This window comes from Pteropus vampyrus, unplaced genomic scaffold, assembly GCF_000151845.1.
Source record: "Pteropus vampyrus isolate Shadow unplaced genomic scaffold, Pvam_2.0 Scaffold149, whole genome shotgun sequence".
Classification (NCBI taxonomy): domain Eukaryota; kingdom Metazoa; phylum Chordata; class Mammalia; order Chiroptera; family Pteropodidae; genus Pteropus; species Pteropus vampyrus.
This window is the reverse complement of record NW_011888930.1, coordinates 1,794,338-1,815,184: the sequence shown is the minus strand read 5'-3', so window position 1 is coordinate 1,815,184 and position 20,847 is coordinate 1,794,338. Positions and strand designations below refer to the sequence as shown.

Here is a 20,847-nt window from a genome sequence, read left to right as displayed (position 1 = left end):
TGGCATGTTCAGGAAATCAACTAACCAAACCTTAAATGCAAATGGCAAATGCAGAAACCACAAAGTATGTCTAAGTTTTCCTTAACCTTATAAAACTGGATCTATGGGTATGTTTACACACACACAAACACACGTTGTTATTTTTTTTTTTTTTTGGTTCAAACAGTTCATAATTTAAATGATAAGGAAGATCTAACAGTTCCTGAGGAGTTTTCCATTCTGTTTGACTTAAAAATTTGTATATTTAATACCTCTTATAGAATATTCTCATGGGGGAAAGGGGGTGAATTATGATAAGCTAACCATATTCCAGCCTCCTTACCTTATCACTGTTTCAGATACCTCATAGCACAGTAGAAATGACTCCCCTTTCTAAACTCTGGCCCAGGCCACCCAAGCTCTTTTTTCTACCTGGAGATCAGAATGTCCAATATCTTATATTCAGGAAGAACACTATAAAGGGACCTATATTTCTTATTATTGTCTAGAACAATGACTTGCATGCCTCTCCTCTTCACCAGGCCAGCCACGTCCAATCTTTGAGCCTCTCTCTGGCTTCTGCTCCTCTAGAAATCCTTCATGACTGGCAAGTATTCTTCCTGTGAGTTCAGTTGGAATTCTCTGTACACCTCTCTCGGGACACTTACCAAGTAATATTGGGTAGTCTAAATGTCAACTGATTCCTCATCCCCATAGTTGAATCACACTTCCTAAAAAACAAACAAACAAACAAACAAAAAGCACTATAAATCGGTGTACACCTCACACTTCACTATTAACAACTTTAAAATTCTGCTCAGGCATCTGTATCCTAAAGTCACCATCTTTACCATTTTCCTCCTGGCAGCACCTTGGCCTCCAGACTTCTCTAGTCTCTCTTATGCAGAATAATTCCACTTTGGGGCATATCAGATGCATTTCAGTGTTTGGCAAAACAAGGTTAGACAAACAGTATTCACCTTCTCCAGGGTGCCATTTGTATTCAGCCTAGTGTCTCCTGATCATGTTTTGTAAAATCTTTCCCAATCTGGTAAAAGTAACATCAGGACTTGCAGTTCTTTGCTCTGGAGCTCTACCAGTGTGACTCAGCGACGCTTTGAGTTGCTGATTTGTCTCCCACTCTGCATTTCTCCGGCAACTAGGTTTCCTCAGTCTCTACTCTCTATATGCCTTTTCTGTTGCTTATTTATAGCTCTGCTTCTCTCACAACTTTAGCCTATATAGTATACCATCATGACCTGATTTTTCAAATTCTGCTCCCAATACTGCCTATATCAGATATTCAAACTAAGAAAGCCGATTGTTCCAGGTCATATTTTAAATTTGATTTTGTCATAGCTCCTTGGCCAATATATGGATCCGACTGCCCTTTGTTTGGCGCCTCGTCCTGGTCCTGCAGTCATCTATAGTTTGATGATTCCGTAGTACAAAGATAATCATTCAGACTCACCCTTTCAACAGCCATTTTCATCAGCTTAGTTCTTACATTGGGCCAGAGGAAAACAACTGTTAGGATTCTTGTGAATTATGCTAATTGTAGTTTCTTCTTCCGCATTGCAATAGATGTGTGGTCTCCACCCCACATGCCCTTTCCAAGCCAGTATATGCATCCACCACCCGCCGTGTGACTATCAAAAGCTTATAGCTGTCCCCCTTCTCTGGGGAACTGTCCTCAGCTGACAGCAGCTGCTTCACCCCACAGATTACTGCCGGTTTTGCTCTAGTTCACCTTCCCTATTTCAATTTATTTCCTCTTGCAGATTTTATGTGAACACTCCCTCAAAAAAATATGAATTCTCTCAGGCTCTGTATCAAAAGAACATGACCTCAAACCTGTTCAATAAACTAACCTCCCTTTATAACTCCATTGGAAATAAGTAATTCTGTCAGCTACTTCTAATAGTAATAACTTTGCATTTATCTTTTAAATTCAGATTCAGTTTTGATTTCAGACATGGTATCATTCAAGTGGAAATATATAACTGCTTAATACATCTGCTGAAATGATGCGCATGAGTTTGTGATAAAATTAAATGAGCTATAACAGGCTTAGCAGTTACATTTATATAAATTGTATATTTTTAAAAAATCCAATTTCCAAGACTCAAGACTATTTTGAGATCTAATTGACATATAACTTATTAGTTTCAGGTATACAACATAATGATTTGATATTCGTATATCTTATGATATGATGACCACAATAAGTCTATTTAACATTTTTCAATAGTTATTTTTCTGATGAGAACTTTTAAGATATACTCCCTTAGCAATTTACAAATATACAATACAGTATTATTAACTATAGTCACCATGCTATATATATTACCATGCTATATATCCCCATGACATTTATTTTATAAATGGAAGTTTGTACCTTTTGAACCTCATCACCCATTTTTCCCATCCCCAATCATTTCCTCTGGCAACCTCACATTTTCTGTTTTTATTGGTTTGCTGTTTAGATATAAGTGAGATCATACAGCATTTATATTCTCTGGCTTAGTTTACTTACCATCATGTGCTCCAAGTCCATCCGTGTTGGTACTAATGGCAAGATTTCCTTCTTTATAAGGCTGAATAATAATTTGCTGATTACATATAGCACATTTTATTTATCGATTCATTGATTGATGAACACTTATGTTGCTTCCTTGTCTTGGCTATTATAAATAACGCTGCAATAAACATAGATATGCAGACTAATTTTTGAGTTAGTGTATTTGTTTCCTTTGAATAAATACCCAGAGGTAGAGTGCTAAATCATACGGTAATTCTATTTTTAATTTTTTAGAAAACCTCAACTTTTTTGGGGAGTGGCTGTACCCATTAACATTCTCACCAGAGGTGCACACAAATTCTCTTTTTTCCATGTCTTCATAAACTCTTGTTATATCCTATCTTTTTTTTGATAACAGCCATTCTGACAGGTGTGAGGTGGTAGCTCACTGTAGTTTTGATTTGCATGCCCCTGATAAATAGTGATGTTGGTGCCTTTTCATGTACCTGTTGGCCATCTGTACATCTTCTTTGGAACAGTGTCTTTACCTATTTTTTGACTGCTTTTTAATTAGATTTAATTTGTTATTGAGTTTGTATATCTATTATTTGGATATTAACCCCTGATCAGATGTATGGTCTGTAAATATTTTCTTTCAGTAGGTTACCTTTTCATTTTGTTGGTGATTTCCTTTGCTCTGCAAAAACTTTTAGGTATTCTTTGCTTTTGATGTCAGATTAAAAATTATAATCAAGACATATGTAAAGGACTGTATAGCCTATATTTTCTTCAAGGAATTTAATGGTTTTGGGTCTTACTTTCAAGGAGTTTCATCATTTTGGGTCTACTCTTAATCCATTTGGAGTTAAATTTTATATATGGTGTAAGATAGTGGTCCACTTTAACTCTTTTGCATGTGGCTGTTCAGTTTTCCTAACATCATTTATTGAAGAGACTGTTCTTTCCCCATTGTAAATTCTTGGCTCCTTTGTCATAAATTAATTGACCATATATGGGTGGGTTTATTCCTTAGCTCTCTATTCTCTTCTATTGACCTATGTCTCTGTTTTTATGCCAAAACCATACTATTTTCATGACTATAGCTTTGTAATATCCTTTGACATCAGAAAGTGTGATACCTTCCACATTGTTGTTCTTTCTCAGAACAATAAGTTGCTTTGGCTATTTGGGGTCTTTTTTGGTTCCATACACATTTTAGAATTGTTTGTTCTATTTCTGTGAAAAATGCCAGGGAATTTTGATAAGGATTAGATTGAATCTAGATTGCTTTGGTTAGTATGAACATTTAACAATATTAATTCTTCCAATCCATGAGTACAGAATAGCCTTCCATTTGTTCCTTTTGTCAACATCTTATCGTTTTCAGTGTGTAGGTCTTTCACCTCCTTGATTAAATTTATTTCTAAGTATTTTATTCTTTTTGATGCAGTTATAAATAGAATTGTTTTCTTAATTTCTCTCTCTAATAGTTTATCGTTAGTGTGTAGATTGTAAGAGATTTCATTATAGATTTTTGTATCCTGCAAATTTACTGAAATTTTTTATTAGTTCTAACAGTGTTTTGATAGAATTAGAATTTATATATATATATATAAATTATATATATATTTATATATATATATATATATAAATTCTAATTCTATCAAAACACTGTTAGAACTAATATATATAAATATATATCATATGTCATCTGTAAATACTGACAGTTTCACTTTCGTATTTGTTTTTGGTGTGTGTGTGTGCGTGTGTGTGTGCGTGTGTGCCTAGTTTCTCTTGCTAGGATTTCCAATATTATATAAAAGTGGCAAGTGAGGGAATCCTTGTTTTGTTACTGATATTAGAAAAAAACTTTCAGCTTTTCACCATTGAGTATGATATTAGCTGTAGACTTGTTATATATGGCCCTTATTATGTTTAGGTATGTTCCCTTTATATCTACTTTGTTAAGATTTATCATAAATGGATGTTGTATTTTGCTGATGTTTTTCTGAATCTGTTGAGATAATCTTATGATTTTTAGCCTTCATTTTGTTAATGTGTACCACATTGATTTGCAAATGTTGAATAATACTTGTATTTCTGGAATAATATTCACTTGATAATTGTGTATGATCCGTTTAATGTATTGTCTAATTTGACTTGCTAATATTTTGTAGAGAATTTTTACATCTATGTTCATTGGGAATATTAGCCTGTATTTTTTCTTGTGACATCCCTGTACGGTTTGGTGTTAGGGTAATGCCGACCTCATGAAATGAGTTTGGAAGTATTTCTTTCTCTTCTATTTTCCAGAAGAGTTTGAGAATGATTTATATTCTTTAAATGTTTGGTAGAGTTGACCCATGAAGTCATATGGTCTTAGGCTTTTATTTGTTGGGAGGTGTTTGATAGCTGATTCAATCTCCTTACTAAGAAAATCTGAATAGATTGATTACATTTTTTCATGAGTCAGTCTTGGTAGGTGGCATGTTTTTAAGAATTTATTTCTTCTAGGTTGTCTCATTTATTAGTTTCCAGGAATTTATTTCTAGGTTGTCCCATAACTGTTCATAGTAGTCTCTTATGATCCTTTGTATTTCTGTGTTATCAGTTGTGAAGTTTCCTTTTTATGTCCGATTTTACTTATTTGAATCTTCTTTCTTTCTTGGTGACTCTAGCTAAAGGTTTGTAAATGTTCATCTTTAAAAAAAAAAAGCCCTTCATTTCATTGATCTTTTCTATTATCATTTTAGTTTCAATTTCATATATTTCTATTCTGATATTTGCTATTTCCTTTCTTCTGCAAACTATGACTTTGTTGTTCTTTTTCTAGTTCTGTGAGGTAAAAAGTTAGGTTGTTTATTTGATCTCTTATTTCTCGATGTACATTTATCGATAGGAACTTTTAGATTTGCTTTTGCTATATTCTACAAATTTTGGTATGTTATCTTTCCATTTTCATTGGTCTCAAAGTATTGTTCTTGATTTCTTCTTTGACCCATTGGTTATTTAGTAGTATGTTTAATCTCCACATATTTGTGAATTTTCCAGTTTTTTTCTTGTAATTTGTTTTATACCACTGTGGTCAGAAAAAGATGCTTGATATGATTTCAATCTTCTTAAGCTTATTAAGCTTTGTTTTGTGGCCTAACGTGATCTATTCTGAAGAACGTTCTATGTGTACTTAAGAAGAAATGTGTATTATGTTGTTTTTGGATGGAATGTTCCTGTTATAACTTTTAAGTCAACCTGCTCTGACATCTTGAAGGCCAGTGTTTCCTGACTGATCTTTTGTCTTATATAACCTATCCCTTGATAAAAGTTGTGTATTAAAGTTCCCTACTATTATTGTATTGTTCTATCTGTCTCTTTAGGTCTGTTAATATTTGCTTTATATATTTAGGTGCTCCTATGCTGGGTCCATAAATACGTAACAAATATTATATCCTCTTGTTGGATTGGCCTATTATTATATAATGATTTTTTTTATACATTTTGTCTTAATGTCTATTTTGTCTCATGTAAGTATAGTTTCTGCAACTTTCTTTTGGTTATCATTTACATGGAAATTTTTTTTCCATCCCTTCACTTTCAGTCTCTATCATTTCATCTGAAATAAGTCTCTTTTAGACAGCATATAAATGGGTCTTTGTTTTATTATCCATTCAGCTACCCTATGTCTTATGATTGGAGAATTTAGTCAATTTACATTTAAAGTAAATATTGATTGGTATGTACTAATTCCCATTTTGTTAATTGATTTCTCTGTTTTGCAATTCTCTTGTTGCTTTCTTGCCCTTATTTGTGATTTGATTATTTTCTTTATTTAGATTCCTTTATCTGTATCTTTTGTGTATCTGCTATAGGTTTTTGCATTGTGGTTACCATGAGGCTTACATAAAACAACTTATATCTAAAACGATCTGTTTTGAGTTGATAACAACTTAAATTTGAATGCATTCTAAAGCTCTACATATCTACTCTCCTCCCCGATATTTTGTTTTTGATGTCACCATTTACATCATTTTAGCTTGAGTGTCCATTAACAAATTATTATAGTTTTACTTATTTTTACTACTTTATCTTTTAACCTTCAGACTAGCTTTACAGCATCCTTTCAACAGTAGATTACTCTGAATTTTACTATATATTTACCTTTACCTGTGAGATTTATACTTTCATATTTTCCTGTTACTAATTAGTGCTTTTTTATTTCAGTTTAAAGAATTCCCTTTAACATTTCTTGCAAGGATTGCCTAGTGATGATTAACTCCTTTAGCTTTTGCTTGTCTGGAATACCCTTTCTCTCTCCTTCAATTCTGAAGGTCAAATTTGCTAGAGTATTCTTAGCAATACTCTTTTTTTTTTTCCATTTTAGTTCTTTGAACATATCATGCTACTCCTTTCTGGCCTACAAAGTTTCTGCTGAAAAAGCTGCTAATAGTCTTTTTGGGGTTTCCTTGTGCATATCAAGTTGTTTTTCTCTTACTCCTTTAAGATTCTCTCCTTAACTTTTGATATTTTGATTATAATGTGTCTTGGCATGGATCTCTTTGGGTTTATTTGGAACCCTCTGAGCTTCCTGGACCTGAATGTCTGTTTCCTTCCCCAGGTTAGAGAAGTTTTCACCCATTATTTCTTCAAATATATTTTTCCCCTTTCTCTCTCCTTCAGGGAACTGTATAATGCGAATGGTCTACTCGATGTCATCTTATATGTTTCTTAAGCAAACTTTACTCTAAAATTATTTTTTCTTTTTGCTTCTCTGAAGGTTGAATTATACTGCACTGTCTTTGAATTCACAGATGCTTTCTTCTGCATCATCTAATGTGTTATTGACCCCTCTATTATATTTTTCAGGCCACTCCAGTCTGGCAACTAACAGCTTATTAAGGGAAAGTTACATATGAGGCACATCTTGGACAGTAGCAAGATAAAGTGGATATCCTTCATGCCAATTGGCAGGCACTAAAGAATTATAAAGGTACAGGTCAGGATGCATGGAAGTCCTGGGGCATGTCCAGTCCAAGAAAGAGGAAAATGCCTTATATGCTTGCCTGGGGCAGGACAATATTCTGTTCCAGGAACCAGCATGCTTGCAGCATAGGGGAGGGTTCAATTGGATAGTCTCTGAGGGGATTTATGGGATGCAATCTTTGTTCTTGCCTGGATCTGGTTTGCATGTGCAGCAGTGGTCACGTCGTGGGGCAGTCTCTCCTCCACAGAAGCTTGCCCTTCAGACCACAGCTATGAAGATAAGCTATTAGGCCTCTTTCACAGAGAGGCTGGCACTTTAGTCTATTGCCTCTCTGCTGTTTCCTGTGGGTGGTAGCCAGTTAAAAACTCTTTCTCTGTTTGTTAGAGCCCTGCAGGACCCATGAGCATAAGCCACACTGTGTAAGCCACACTCTTACCAGGAGATATGAGCAATCTGAAGCAAGGCAGAGGAAAAGCACAAATATAGTACTGTTACTGAACTCAAGAGGTTCATTTTGCCTGTACACGTCAAAGCCAAAAGAGACACAGACGGGAGTTTGCAGCAAAGAAAAAGATTTATTTAAGGAAGTGGTGTGAAGTTCAGAGACACAGGTGAGGTAGCGCTCAAAGACCTGGCTCCCTGATGGCCTCTAGGGCATATATTGTAAATACTCATTAGTAGCTAAGGGAGTTGGGGTCGTGGACTCTCCTGATTGGTCAGGCTAGAGTAGGAGGTAGTTCATCATTGCATCAGGTCCTGATGTCAGTCATGGCATGTTATGGGCACGTTATGGTCTCAAGGGGATGTCCATAGGTTAGATCGCCTTCATGGGTGTAGAGCTTCAAGATGTTATCTTTAGTTTGACCTAAATTCTGTTTCTGTGGTCAATAGACCTGAGGCTATGTGTCAAAGAAGACTTGATCCTGACCTAAGGACTTGATAAGGGAGTGGGCATGCAGTAAGCAGAAGGATAAGGAAAGAGAAGAAGCAAGTGAGCCCAAGGCCAGTTTGAATCAAGGAGAAAGAGAAGAAAAAAACATTTTAAAGAAGCAAAGATTTACATGGTTACAGTGCCTACTGGCCTCTATCTTTGGAGAGTATTTCAGTGGACCCCTAGAAGTATATTAAATTAGATGACTAGCCCTCAAGGCGGATGCTTTAAGACAAGCAAGTGAGTCTCTTTCACAGAAAATCTGGGTTCTTTTCAGTTGATTGCCTTTGTGCTGGGCTCTGGAGCAGGTGTGTCTATGTACATTAGCCCTTTAAGAACTATTTCTCAGTTCACTATATCCTGTGTGTCTCCTGGACATAAGCCCCATTGGCTTTCAAAGCTAGATGTTTTGCGGGCTCATCTCTCAGGGGCAGAACTTAAAAGTTAAGGTATCTGATGTAGGGTTCAAACCCTTCATTCTTCAGGGAGAAGCTCAGAGTTTTAAGTTCCTTTCCAGTTGTAGATCACTTGTCTGGGGTGAGGTTTATGGCAAGATTGTGTCTCTGCCTCTCTTACCCGCTTCCATGTAGGTTTTTCCTCATACACCTGATTTGTAAAAGTTGCTCAGCTAGATTTTCTTTTGCTTTCAGAGGCCATTGTTCTGTATGTAGCTGTAGATTTGGTGCGTTCCTGGGAGGAGGTTAGCTCAGGATTCTCCTGTGTTGCCATCTTGAACCAGAACTCCCAGGACTCAAGTTCTTGAACCAAATAGCCTAATAGGAAATAAAATTAAAAATTTGTTGTTATTTAAGAACTAAAAAATGAAAACCTATTTAAAATGGCTTGGAAAAATATGGCAGAATAGCTTTAGCGACTTTCTCTTCTCCCCTGCCACCCACCAGAAACAGTAGACAAGAAAGATAGATTGATTTAAAGGAACCAAAATACATCTTTCTTCAGAGATTAATGATTTGTTTTTTGCACTGTTTTATTATATGTAAATGTTTTTGATAAAGTGTTTTGAGGTAACTAGTTTACAACCCAATTAATAACAATTCATAGAAAAAGATCTCACTTGTGGGGGTAAATGTATCTTGTTATTCTTTTAATAACTCGTTTCTAGCAATAAATTGGTTAAGGGACACGGTGTCATTTAAAATCTTGAAAATTTTATATGTAAATTATCAATTTGAATTAGATCATTAATATTAATTACTATTTCTGAAATCTAGAAACGTTTTCTTTAATAAACCTTAGCCTTTGGTCTCGTTGTTGCTTGGTGACCCCACTATTTTCTATATTTGATAAGCTAGCTTTGAATTAGTTTTAAGTTCCTGTATAGTGGTGGTTTTTTCAGTTTAATCTGAAATATAATACAGGTCTGGCATTTGATCTCTCTCCTTTTTCTTCCAGTCTCTCTATACCATAAGGATCGTAGACCTTATGTTAACACATTGAGCCCCTCTACATGGAATTGTTAGGACAAAAAAAGGTCCTGCTTCCTTGATACATCTAGGCTAAAGAAGAGATATGTGCAGGTTTTGCAGCAAAGAAAGTAAGGTTTATTAAAGACTTCAAGTCCCAGAGACACAGGTAAGCTCTCGCTCAAAGGCCTGTCTCAGGAGTACGGGTGTCAAAGTCTCAGGAGTACAGATTAAATCGAGAAATATCAGTGATGGAAACTAAGGGAGTTGGGGTTGTGATTGAATGATTAGAAGGGGATTAGGTAATTGAATATTGTGTCCTGTTCTGGAATCAGCCATGTTGCCATCCCATCTGGTCCATTGGCTGAAATACATCTAAAGTCAAGATGTTATCCTTGGTCTAAAGTCCAACCAAACCCTATTGTCCTGATTATAGACCTGAAGCTCCATTAATCTTATGTCCTAAAGCTCAATGATTAAAGGGGCACACATATAGAGGATAAGGGGAGATGGGGAGGCAGAAGAAAGTGAGACACAATGACATTATCTGGGCAAAACCAGCTTGAATCAGAGAAAAACTATATTAAAGAAATGAAGTTCATGTGCAGTTACAGTCACAGAATATTTAAGACAGATCTCCAGTTAAGAGGTTATTTATGCATTTGATAAAGGAAAGCCCTTCATCAAATACGATCATCAATGAAGCATATTATATACACTCAGTAGGGCAAGACACCAATCATCCAAATAATTCAGTTTTATTGGTTTATTGTTGTTGGCATTATTATAACTCCTTGCCAGAAATTCTCGCACTTTAATACAAAAGAAAGTCAGTGTTTACAATATGCCCCTCTGTTTAATGTGGAGAATAGATTTACTGGTCCTCTAGTCCATTTGTTTTGTAGAATGTTTCTGTGTGGCAGAGATTGGTGAACCTGGCTGATGTTTAGAACCCTAGATACAAGAGTGTTTGAAATACAGTTTTTAGTTTTCCAATGCGATCCACTCATGCTCTGTCCAGAAGATAGAAGTGGGTCAGAAGTCAATGATGTACTTTATTGCTGTTTTCTGGGAACCATCACAGCCATAAATGTTGGGTCTGTCTGAGGTGGTGTCCCAGAGCCTAGTTGCTGCTGTGGGTGGGGTTGTCCAGCACACTTGCAAAGGCAGTGTAGTGGCCTTATGATTCTTACCCCCTTGATCACAGTCAAGGAGCAGCAACTCTGATTGGAGAGAGCTCCTCATTGTTGCTGAGGGTCATTCCTGGAGGACCTGCCTAGAGGCTATTTCTTCCTTGTTTTGAATTATTTTCTGCTTCAAATGGCTAGATTTTTGTTTCTTCTAACTATATTCTGACTAATACTGGTCTCAGGAAGGACAGCTTAGAAAAGAGCATCTGAGATATATTTAAGGTAAATCAGAAAATTTCAATTATAAGTTTGAAAGCACTTCAAGAAACTCAGCCTTTAAAGTTCAAACTTTGCTTCAGCCTCTAGCATTTGGTGAATAGGTGATAACTGATCAATCACACTGACAGGAAGTGTGGCAGATCGCAAAGAGCAGAGCATCTGAAGTCAGACAGGAATGCACTGTCTAGTGGGTTCCCAGTTAGAGCTATAGTTTCCAGACAGGCTGGCCAAACAAAGGTAGCAAAATGAAAGAAGAAACTTAATCCTTAGCTAAAGACAGAAGTCCCCTAGTCATCATTGGAAGATTAGTATCCCATGCCTGGGATGGAAACCCATGCTAAGCTAGAAGGGGCGGACGGTCTCAGCACAGTTAAAGGAGCACAGGCTTTGGAAGGCGACAGTCCTAAGGTCTTCTGGCAACTTTATCACTTACTGGCTATATAACCTCAGCATTTTCCTTAGTCTCTGAGGCTCAGTTTCCACAACTATAAAATGTGAATATCAATACCCTGCTCACAGAGTTTTATTAGATATAAAGCATACAAAGCACCTACAGTGCCTGACCCACAACAGGTGTTCAAAAGTGGTAATGAGCTCTCACTCCCTCAGTTTTTAATAGTGAATTTAGCTTTGTTCATACAGAAAGAATAAAATATGAGGATTGAAACAGAAGAAAGCCCCCCCGCAAAAAAGATAAATAGCAAGATCTAGAGCCAGAAGGGCTAATGTTGTCTCATGGGCCTTGAGACACAGGGAAGAAGAAAACAAAGTTATCTAGAGCCACACAGAATCCAGGACAGGCCCTCCTCATGCATGAGCCCTGGGCGGCTATGAAAACATGAGGTCACTCTCAGCAGTGCAGGCATGCGTAGTGCTTTCTATTATAATTCTGTTTTCACTCGAAACTTGCCAAACTTTTTTTTTTTTAGGTGAACCTCTCGTATTTTTTATGGCCCAGATTGATTATTTCAAGTAGCATTGGAAGAAAGCAAAGACACGCTTGTTATTAAAATGCAAGGGGGTGGAAGAAGGGACACAATTACAGGATGTTCTTCGTATACGGTTAACAATGTTAGATTGTCCATATAGATCATTTAAAAAGCCACTGCATTTTTTTAATTGAAATTCTGAATGTGAAAGCTTCACAGTGAGGAACTTTGTGCTATTAATGTTCTAAATATGGACAATACTGACTAGAACAAATAAAAAGTGACAGCAACCACATTCTCTGCTTACCTGTGCTGGCATGGTTCAGTGTTCCCTGTGCCCACAGACAAGACAGCACAAATATCACTGGTTCATTCAGTGTAATCAATCAAACTATTGGTCAGTGTAAGAAAACAAAAGCATGATTATTGTTTTGCCTTGCAAATCAAACTTGTTTGTGTACAGACAGATCTACAATATTCTGGTTCATTTTCATCATTTTAGAAACCATGACAAAATAGGCATAGCACATGTATAACTATTATAAACTCTATATGTGGATTTAACCGTACTTTTGGGAATGACTGACCATTTTTTTCATCAAGTTCAATCTCCACCTGGCACCATTTTTCTTTAAGAAAGTTTACCTTGGTCAGACAGAGGTGGGTATGAAAAGTATAACTGTCTTGAGTGTGGCTCAGAGTATGATGCTCCTGGGGAAGCCATGTGCTCCAGACGCTTCAGGAGACATCAACAAGCGATACAGGTGATACAGATGCAACTTGGAGGTCCAACTAAATTCAGAATGTAACTCCCTGCAAATATTTGAAGATATTAGGAATCAGAAAACTAATATGGAACTATGATGGAATTAGTACCTGTTTACTGGCACTCATCAGGCAGTGATTCTACTGAGACAACAGGGAAATGCTATGAAATCTACTCCCCTCTTGGAGGCCAAGCTCGCTCAGAACCCTGTGCTGTTTTATAGACATCAAGTTCAAGCCCTCAGAACTTCTGACCAGTGACTTTAACTTCCCCCTGCTGAACACGATAGACCTCTCCCTTTCACAAGCTAAGGCTTCTCTCTCTTCAGCATGCTGGTGGCTCCAGTGCACTATTTTCTTCAAGCCACTGACTGCTCATAGACCCTTGTGGTGTGGAACACTTTAGTAAGAATCCCACAGAATCTTGTATCACTATTTTTACCATTTTCTTCTCAGGGTTTCTACCTTGGTCTCCTTCCAGGGTACTGGTGAACAACAAATCTTCTGTGCAATTCACACTATCCCCTCAGCCAGTCTGCACAATAAGATGGCTGGCCTACTGCCCATCCTGGTGGTGGTACCATCATTTGTTGCCTGTAGTATAGACTCCCAGCTGTAAATGGGTCTGCTGCATCCATTGCCCTCCCATTTCATTAAGGCACATGGCAAAAATGGTATCATGATGGTGCTCCTTTCCTGGTCCTTCCCCCACTCCATCACTTCTCTCTCTTTAATTCTCTAATCTATTCTAAATTCTGTTTTGTATCTTATTACGTTAATCCTCTAAAATCTGTTACTTTCATCTAATTCTTCTCTGCTTGACATTTTTAAACTTTAGATCCATTAAATAATTTGCGGAGTACATATATATACCATTGAAGTTGTAATTTGATTTGAAACTAAAGAAAATAATAGTAATATTATATATTTGTTACTTAATGCCTTCTGGCCACTGTATTAAGTACTTTACAAAGAAGGTATAGAATAATGGTTACAAGCACCGACTTAATATCAGCCAAAAAAGACTTAAGTCCCAGTTTAGGCACTTTACTAGCTTTGTAATTTAGGCAAATTAATGTTTCAAAGGCCTTCAATTTTCTGTCCATAACATGGAAAAACTGCTAGTACCTACCCCAGGGCTATTTTGAGAATGAACTGAGATATTGCATATGAAACTTAGTGAATGTCTAGCACTAAGGAAACGAGAAATGCAGCATGAGCTGTTACTGATTCCACCATTTCTCCTTTCGCTTAATGAAATTGATCACTGTAACCCCATTACATATGTAGACCAGGAAACTAAAGCTCAGAGAAGCTAAGTAACTTGCCCAGATCGTGCAGCTGGTAATTGCCTGAAAAGGTACTTATGCCCAGATCTGACCACAGAACCTGGGCTCTGACACAGCATGCTGGTGGTCCTTGTTTCACATTCTTTAAAACTACAGGTGCCCATGTATGTCCATTGGGATTCATATTACCGGGTTTGCTGCAGCTGCTTGTGGGTAGCTTTTTATTATTCTCTGGTTTCACAGATAATTTCGATGACAGCTAAACAAAGTACAGTTACGTATGAAAGAGCAGCAAAGCCTCTCTAATGGTGCTATGATCAAGATAAAACGAAAACAAGTGTATGAAACCAACTTATAAAGTGTTAGCCTCTTTTAACAGCTACTACATGTTGAACTCTTATTTCCCTAATTAATAAAAGCAAGGACAAACAATTCTTGAGGATAGATGCCTCAAAGTAAATTTTTACCCGCTGGGCAAAAAAAAGCAATCGCACCTGACAGAAAGCATGTCCACAGAAGACCTCTGGGCAGGTGAACTGGTTTTGTATAAGTTATATTCTAACTCTGAAAAAAAATTCAGGATATTTTTAGGAAAAGATGTTTAAAATGATTGCTCCCTGAGGCAGAACCAGAATCTGAATCTCTGGGGTGAGTTGCACTATGATGCCTGCTAATCTTTCCTTCAGGAACCAGCAGCTCCTTTAACTCTGCTCTCTCCAGCACCATCTGTCCCTGTACCTCTTAATACAGTCCATATTTCTCCTCTTTCCCACTGCTTCTACTCTAAATCAGACTCTCATTAACTTCTCTCCTGGAATATTTTAATAGTTTCCAACCACGTTCCTGAATCCATCCTTTCTATACATATATTGTAGCCCTTCTTGAAATTCTTTTTCCCGACTGAAGTTGGGTCTGCTTCATTTGCCAGTCAAGGATGTCCGTGATCCGGCTCTAGCACTGACTTTCCAGTTCTCTTCCCCAGTCATGTCCTTTCTGTGCCTTTACATCTGTTCACTTGGAGGTCTTTGCCACCTTTCTACATGTTCAAGTTTTGTCCTTTTCTCAAGGTGGATTTCCAAGACCCTTTTCTTCATAATTGTCCTGATTTCTACAAGTAAATGTGATTTCTCCCATGAGCTTGTGTTATATGTTATTTATGTATTTTTAATTTTATACTACTGTAGGAGAAGAAGAAAATCATTTTTTCTACTCATCTTAGATTCTCCAGTTTGGGACTCTGAAAATTAGATTGGTCAAAGACAGATTAGCGAGAAAAAAAAAATTTATTAATATGGGTTTCTGGGCAAAGGAGGCAGTTAAGGGAAGGTGACCAGGGAGAGTGTGGTAAACAGGAGTTGTTTAGTATGGTTTGTCATGCAGATTTAAGTAGATGCCCTTTTCATTGATAAGAGTTAAGAGTCTTCCTGATGCTAGAGAGGGTGACATCTCTATAAGCAGAAATTTAATTTACAAAAGGAGAATTTATGCCTTGTTTTGAGAGATTTTCCTGCTTCGGCTTATTCTCAATGGCCTTTAGCTTAAAATAATCCATATGCCAAAGAGGCATGTTTTGAGGTGGCATATTCTAATACTTTTAGCATGTATCATTCCTTACCTTGTAACTGCAAACATCCAATCTCGCCTAACATTACTATATTTGGATGTTCCTAAAACAGATTAAACTTGGGATCTTTTCCTTAGCAAGAAAGATGCTTTAAAAGAATTTTTAAAAATGTGGTTTATCTCAAAGGAGGCTAGGTGAGTGACTGAAGTGGGGTGCACTCTGCAAACACTGACTCATCATTCCTACCCTCAGGAGAGAAAAGTACTTGGAATTATCAAAAGTTGCTGTACAGCAAAGATTGGTGTGACTTGGTGGTTCCATTATCTTTGGAAAGAAAGCAGAACTTTTATCTTATTTTAAAATAAGAGCCGCCCTAGGATTGGGAGAGTTGGCTCTGAGCCCAAGAGTTGGCCAACACTCCTGTCATTTTGACCCATCCTCTGAAGCTGTTGAATGGGATCAGAATATGTCACCCCAAAGTATGCCTCTGGGTCATTACATTGAACTGATTATTTTTGAGAAACAGCAGACACTGGAGAATCTCTGAAAACAGAGTAGAAGTTGCCTTTTTGTTAGGAACATTACATTTATAAAGAAAATCCCCATTTGTAAAGATGTCTCTTTTTTTGTACCAGGAAGGGAAGGATGACCCTAAATCTCCAGAAACTCTTGTCCAGGGAAAAGGTAGCAACTTGAGTCTGCATAACAACCCTGCCCTTGTTACTATGCTTTGCCTGACAACCTCCCATAACTAGCTCCCTTCTTCCCACCCCACTATCTTCTTTTGTCTTTAGCTGGAAAGGGTATTTAAGGGAATTGGTTGGGCCATTTGGGGTAATTTTACTTAGTTTTTCTGGGTATTTTCCATGTATACAGAAGGTATACATGTTATTAAACTTTTGGTTTTATTCTCTCCTGCTAATCTTTTATTACAGAGGGGTGTGTCTCAGCCAGGACCCTAGAAGGATAGGATGCAAATTATCTTTCTTCCCTTACACTGTCCTGGAGTGTGGGAAGTGACTGTACCAATAAAGTGAAGGAAGAATAGTTTTAAAGAGGCATCATCCCAATGTACCCAATAGTACCCTTAACAGAGAATCCAGCTTAGCCCCTGGGCTCATGAGTGTCTGGTGACTCTGCCCAGGAGCTTCAGGAGAGGATGGGCCTTAGCGTACCTGGGGACCTATTCATTCTTGGGGTAGCATTAAGGGTCTGGCTATGTTCGATTAGCCCTAGGGACCTCTGGAAAGGAGACTGTTTTAGATTTGCTGTACTCCTAATAGGTGAGTAGAGGTGTCAATCATCTTTTCTCATGATGGATTGAAATCCAATAGTAACATCCCCTAATATGTTGAGGCAAGGGCCACCCCAGTTACAATAAAATGGCTCAAGTACATGGTCCCCATCTAATTCAGAAAAGTCAATAGCACCTTTGCATACCAGGCTTTAATACTTACTGAATAAAACTTATATAGTTATGTTTTGGTAATTGATGTTTTATTGTTTTAGATATGCAATTTCTCACTTGGATTTTTTTTTGTTTCTAATCAAGAATATAAATGTCAGGCTTTATATAATAAGACATTGCAAAAGTTCCTTTTGATGACCCTAAAACATTAAATATTCATTTAATAAAAAAAATATAAACTCCTAATGTATATAAAGAAGCATGTTAAATACTAAAATACTATAGCCCTCGTGCCTAAAAAAACATACAGTATATTTAGAGAGACATCTGCCAAACATTTACATGTGAAACTTCTATTTATTTAGAAAAAAATATAGAATTATTCCAATACCTCGCCAGGTAATAGATGGCACATTCCTGCCCTCAACTTAGCTATTGGATAAGTAAATGAGAGAAAAATCAATATATAACTATAAATCATGATGAGCACCATGAAGGAAAAAAAAGGTAAAGTAATAGAAAATAACTCACTCATTTAGATTGGTGAGGGAAGGTCTCCATGAAGAGGTGAGGTTTCAGCTGAGATTTGAAGATCAAGAAGTAATCATTCAGGAGAAAGTTGGTCCAGGCAAAGAGAACAGTGTGTCCAAGGCTGTAAGGTAAGGTATACCTTCTAAACAGGGTAAGATATTATAAGGGCATAAACTATTACAATGATAGATTTTTTTAAGTGTTGTTTTCAATAAGTATCTACTATATGAATATAAGGAACTGGGGATACCATGATGAATACACATACAAAGGTTCCCATTCTCTTGAAACTTACAATCACCTGAGAAAGACACACTGGGCTTACAAATACAGACACGATGAGGACCATCTGATTAGGTAATATAGGGGTGTGTGGCAAGTAAGTTGTACCAAGCCTGGAAGGACTGGGGGAGCCCTTTCTGAGGAATGACATTTAAACCAGGTTTTAAAGGATAAGTAGACATTTGCTGGGTTAAGGATTGATGGCTCAGGAGACTAAGAAGAGGGAACAGCCCTGGTCTGTTGGTGTAGGTTCTCTAGAGGTGGGAACAGTTATATTTATTACTTCAGAGAAAATTTACAGGAGTAAATGGGCAGTTTACGTTTGATGAGCTATAGTGAAGGAGGTATTGAGGCATAAAATACAAAACACAAGCAAAAAAATTGCTAGTCAGGGCTGGGTAAAAAAAAGGAGTTGGGGTGCATTTGAGCCTGAGGGGCCATTAGTTTTCACTGGAAACTTCGTGTAAGAATTAGCCTTTTTAGTCTTGTCATCAGGTTACTATTTAATACTTAATCTCCACTTCTACCTCTGAAAGCAGGCTGTTAACAATGCATTTAATTTTCAAAATTACTGTCGGGCAGTAATTTGGGTTCTTCTCCTTAGAGGACACATGTTTGTTTCATTTCAGAGTTGATATTTCCCTGGGGGAAAAATGGAGCAGATTGTGTGAGAACTAAAGTATGGCACAAAAGTTACACCTTTGCCCTAAATGGCTTCTAAAATAGTTTAGAACTCAGAACATTTCTGATTTTTCCTTCCTGTGTACAGCATTGGGCATACATGACAGCAAGGAGAAGGTTGTAAAAGGCAAAGGCATTCTTTCACTTTAAAGCATAATTTGAAGGGAAAAAAAAAAGACTAAACTATTGTTTTTCCAGAAGCTTTACCAAACAGTGGGAAGTCTATACGATGATTAATCATGTGACACTGAATTGAATTATCAAAATACTTATTTTTTGACATTGTTACCAGAGTATAGGGTCCATCTGCCTGTGCACATCTAAGGCTAATGAGATACATACAGGTTTCATAGCAAGGAATGTAAAGGTTTATTTCAGACAGTTGCAAGTCCTAGAGACACATCAACCGTTCAAAGACCTGGCCCTCCAGGTACCTTGAGGGGGTAAATTATATAGGGAAAAATCATAGCCATGGAGACTAAGGGAGTTGGGGTCATGGGCGCTACTGATTGGATGGGGCTGTGGTAATTGGTCATTGTGTCCAGTTTTGGAATCAGCCAAGGCGTCATCCTGTCTGGTCCCAGGGGAAAGTGATCAGTGAAGCTGTTCTGTCTTGATGGGCCTGAGGCTGAAACACTCCTGAAGCCAAATGTTATCCTTAGTTTAGTGGAAACTTATTGTCCTTGTGATCTATATACCTGAGGCTTTATTCTTAAAAGATTTGACACCAGCCAGAACCTTATGTCCTAAGCTTAATGATTAAGGAAGTAGGCAAACAAAGGTAGAAGGATAAGGGTGGGAAAAGCTAGTGAGTCACAGTGCCGTTATGCTAGACAAAGCCTGCTTGAATCAGAGGAAAAAGAAATGAAGTCTGTGTGTGGTTAACAATATGACAAACAGTCCGATGATCTATGGGACATACAAGTATGTGAAAGTTGTATTTGTGGGGGTGCTGAGCTAACCCCCCAAGATGTGCTTCTATGGTATGCTAAGGGCAACTTTAGCTGAGGGCTCAGTAGAAGCTTCTTCCCCTCCCTTGATTACCTGGAAGATCTGAATTAGGAGCCTTGCCCATACCGGGAGTTTATCGGATATAACATTTTTTGACCTATCTATAGGTTAAGACAAACTTCTATTTTCTAAATATCTGTTCTTTTTATTCTGCGACTATCCTCTGAAGTCTCTGAGGCCCCTTACCTCATCCTTAGCTCAGAATGTTTTATATCCCCATGTTCTATCTCTGAGCTCATGTATGTGGGGTTCCCATACATATGTATGTATTAAATTTGGTTATTTTTCTTGCTAATCTGTCTCATATCTATTTGATTATTAGAGCAGCCAAAAGAACCTTGAGGGTAGAAAAATTGTGTTCTTCCCCCACATGAATTAGTACAGCTGATTCTGGCTTGCAGAAGTGATATATAGAAATTCTGAACACAGTGTCTCCTCTATCTTCCCTGGCAAATGTGGTTAATTTCTGCCCTCAGCCCTTTAATACAACAGTTATAATTACTGTTCACAGGCCTGCCTCTTTCATTAAACTAAGTGACTCAAAGGCAGGGAATGATTATTATTTATTTGTCTTTCTGATCACAGGACTATAGATATAGTAGATGTTCAAAACATATTTCTTCAGGAACAAACATGAGCAAAGTTATTAAGACATACTACTGAGGTTATCCAAGATTGAACCTTTTTCTTAATAACGTGTATAAAACTTTAAAAGGGTTGTTCATTTAGAAAGACCTACCCCTGCAACTAAGTTAACACCCAAATACGCCCTCGGCCACTTTGACACCTAGTTCTTGTAAATGTTTTTCTTCCTTCCATGTATTCACACTCATAATCCAGTGAGTCTAAGAAACACAACCATGTTTCAACATCTGGGATTCATCAGGTTGGTTCTGTTAATCAAAGTTCTGAAGATCAGTTCCAGATGTTGCCTAACTAAAGCTACATAAGCATTGTTCACATTTTTAACTACAATCAGACCTAACTTTTCATATCTTGAAAGTAACTTAATTTGTATAGGTAGGAGTTCACTTTGCACTATTTTTTAAAATTAACTCTCAATTTAATACAGAGATAAGGCTGATATACTTGTCTTAGAAGTAAATGAATATTAATAAAAGTTCAAGATATAGTTTAGAAATCAC

The 20,847-nt window shown here is 37.1% G+C and overlaps 1 long non-coding RNA gene across 2 annotated transcripts; it reads right to left on the bottom strand.

Annotated features, from left to right (window-relative positions):
* Nucleotides 1-460: 460 nt before the first annotated feature.
* Nucleotides 461-18,178, bottom strand: LOC105298288. 2 transcript variants are annotated; one of them, XR_896425.2, is made up of 6 exons: nucleotides 18,030-18,178; nucleotides 17,729-17,849; nucleotides 12,817-12,984; nucleotides 8,986-9,182; nucleotides 2,516-2,678; nucleotides 461-710 (listed from the first exon to the last, which is right to left on the bottom strand). It is a non-coding gene; the product is annotated as an uncharacterized LOC105298288 (long non-coding RNA). The 2 variants fall into 2 exon arrangements; XR_002782550.1 differs by lacking the exon at nucleotides 12,817-12,984.
* Between the last annotated feature and the right edge of the window lie 2,669 nt (nucleotides 18,179-20,847).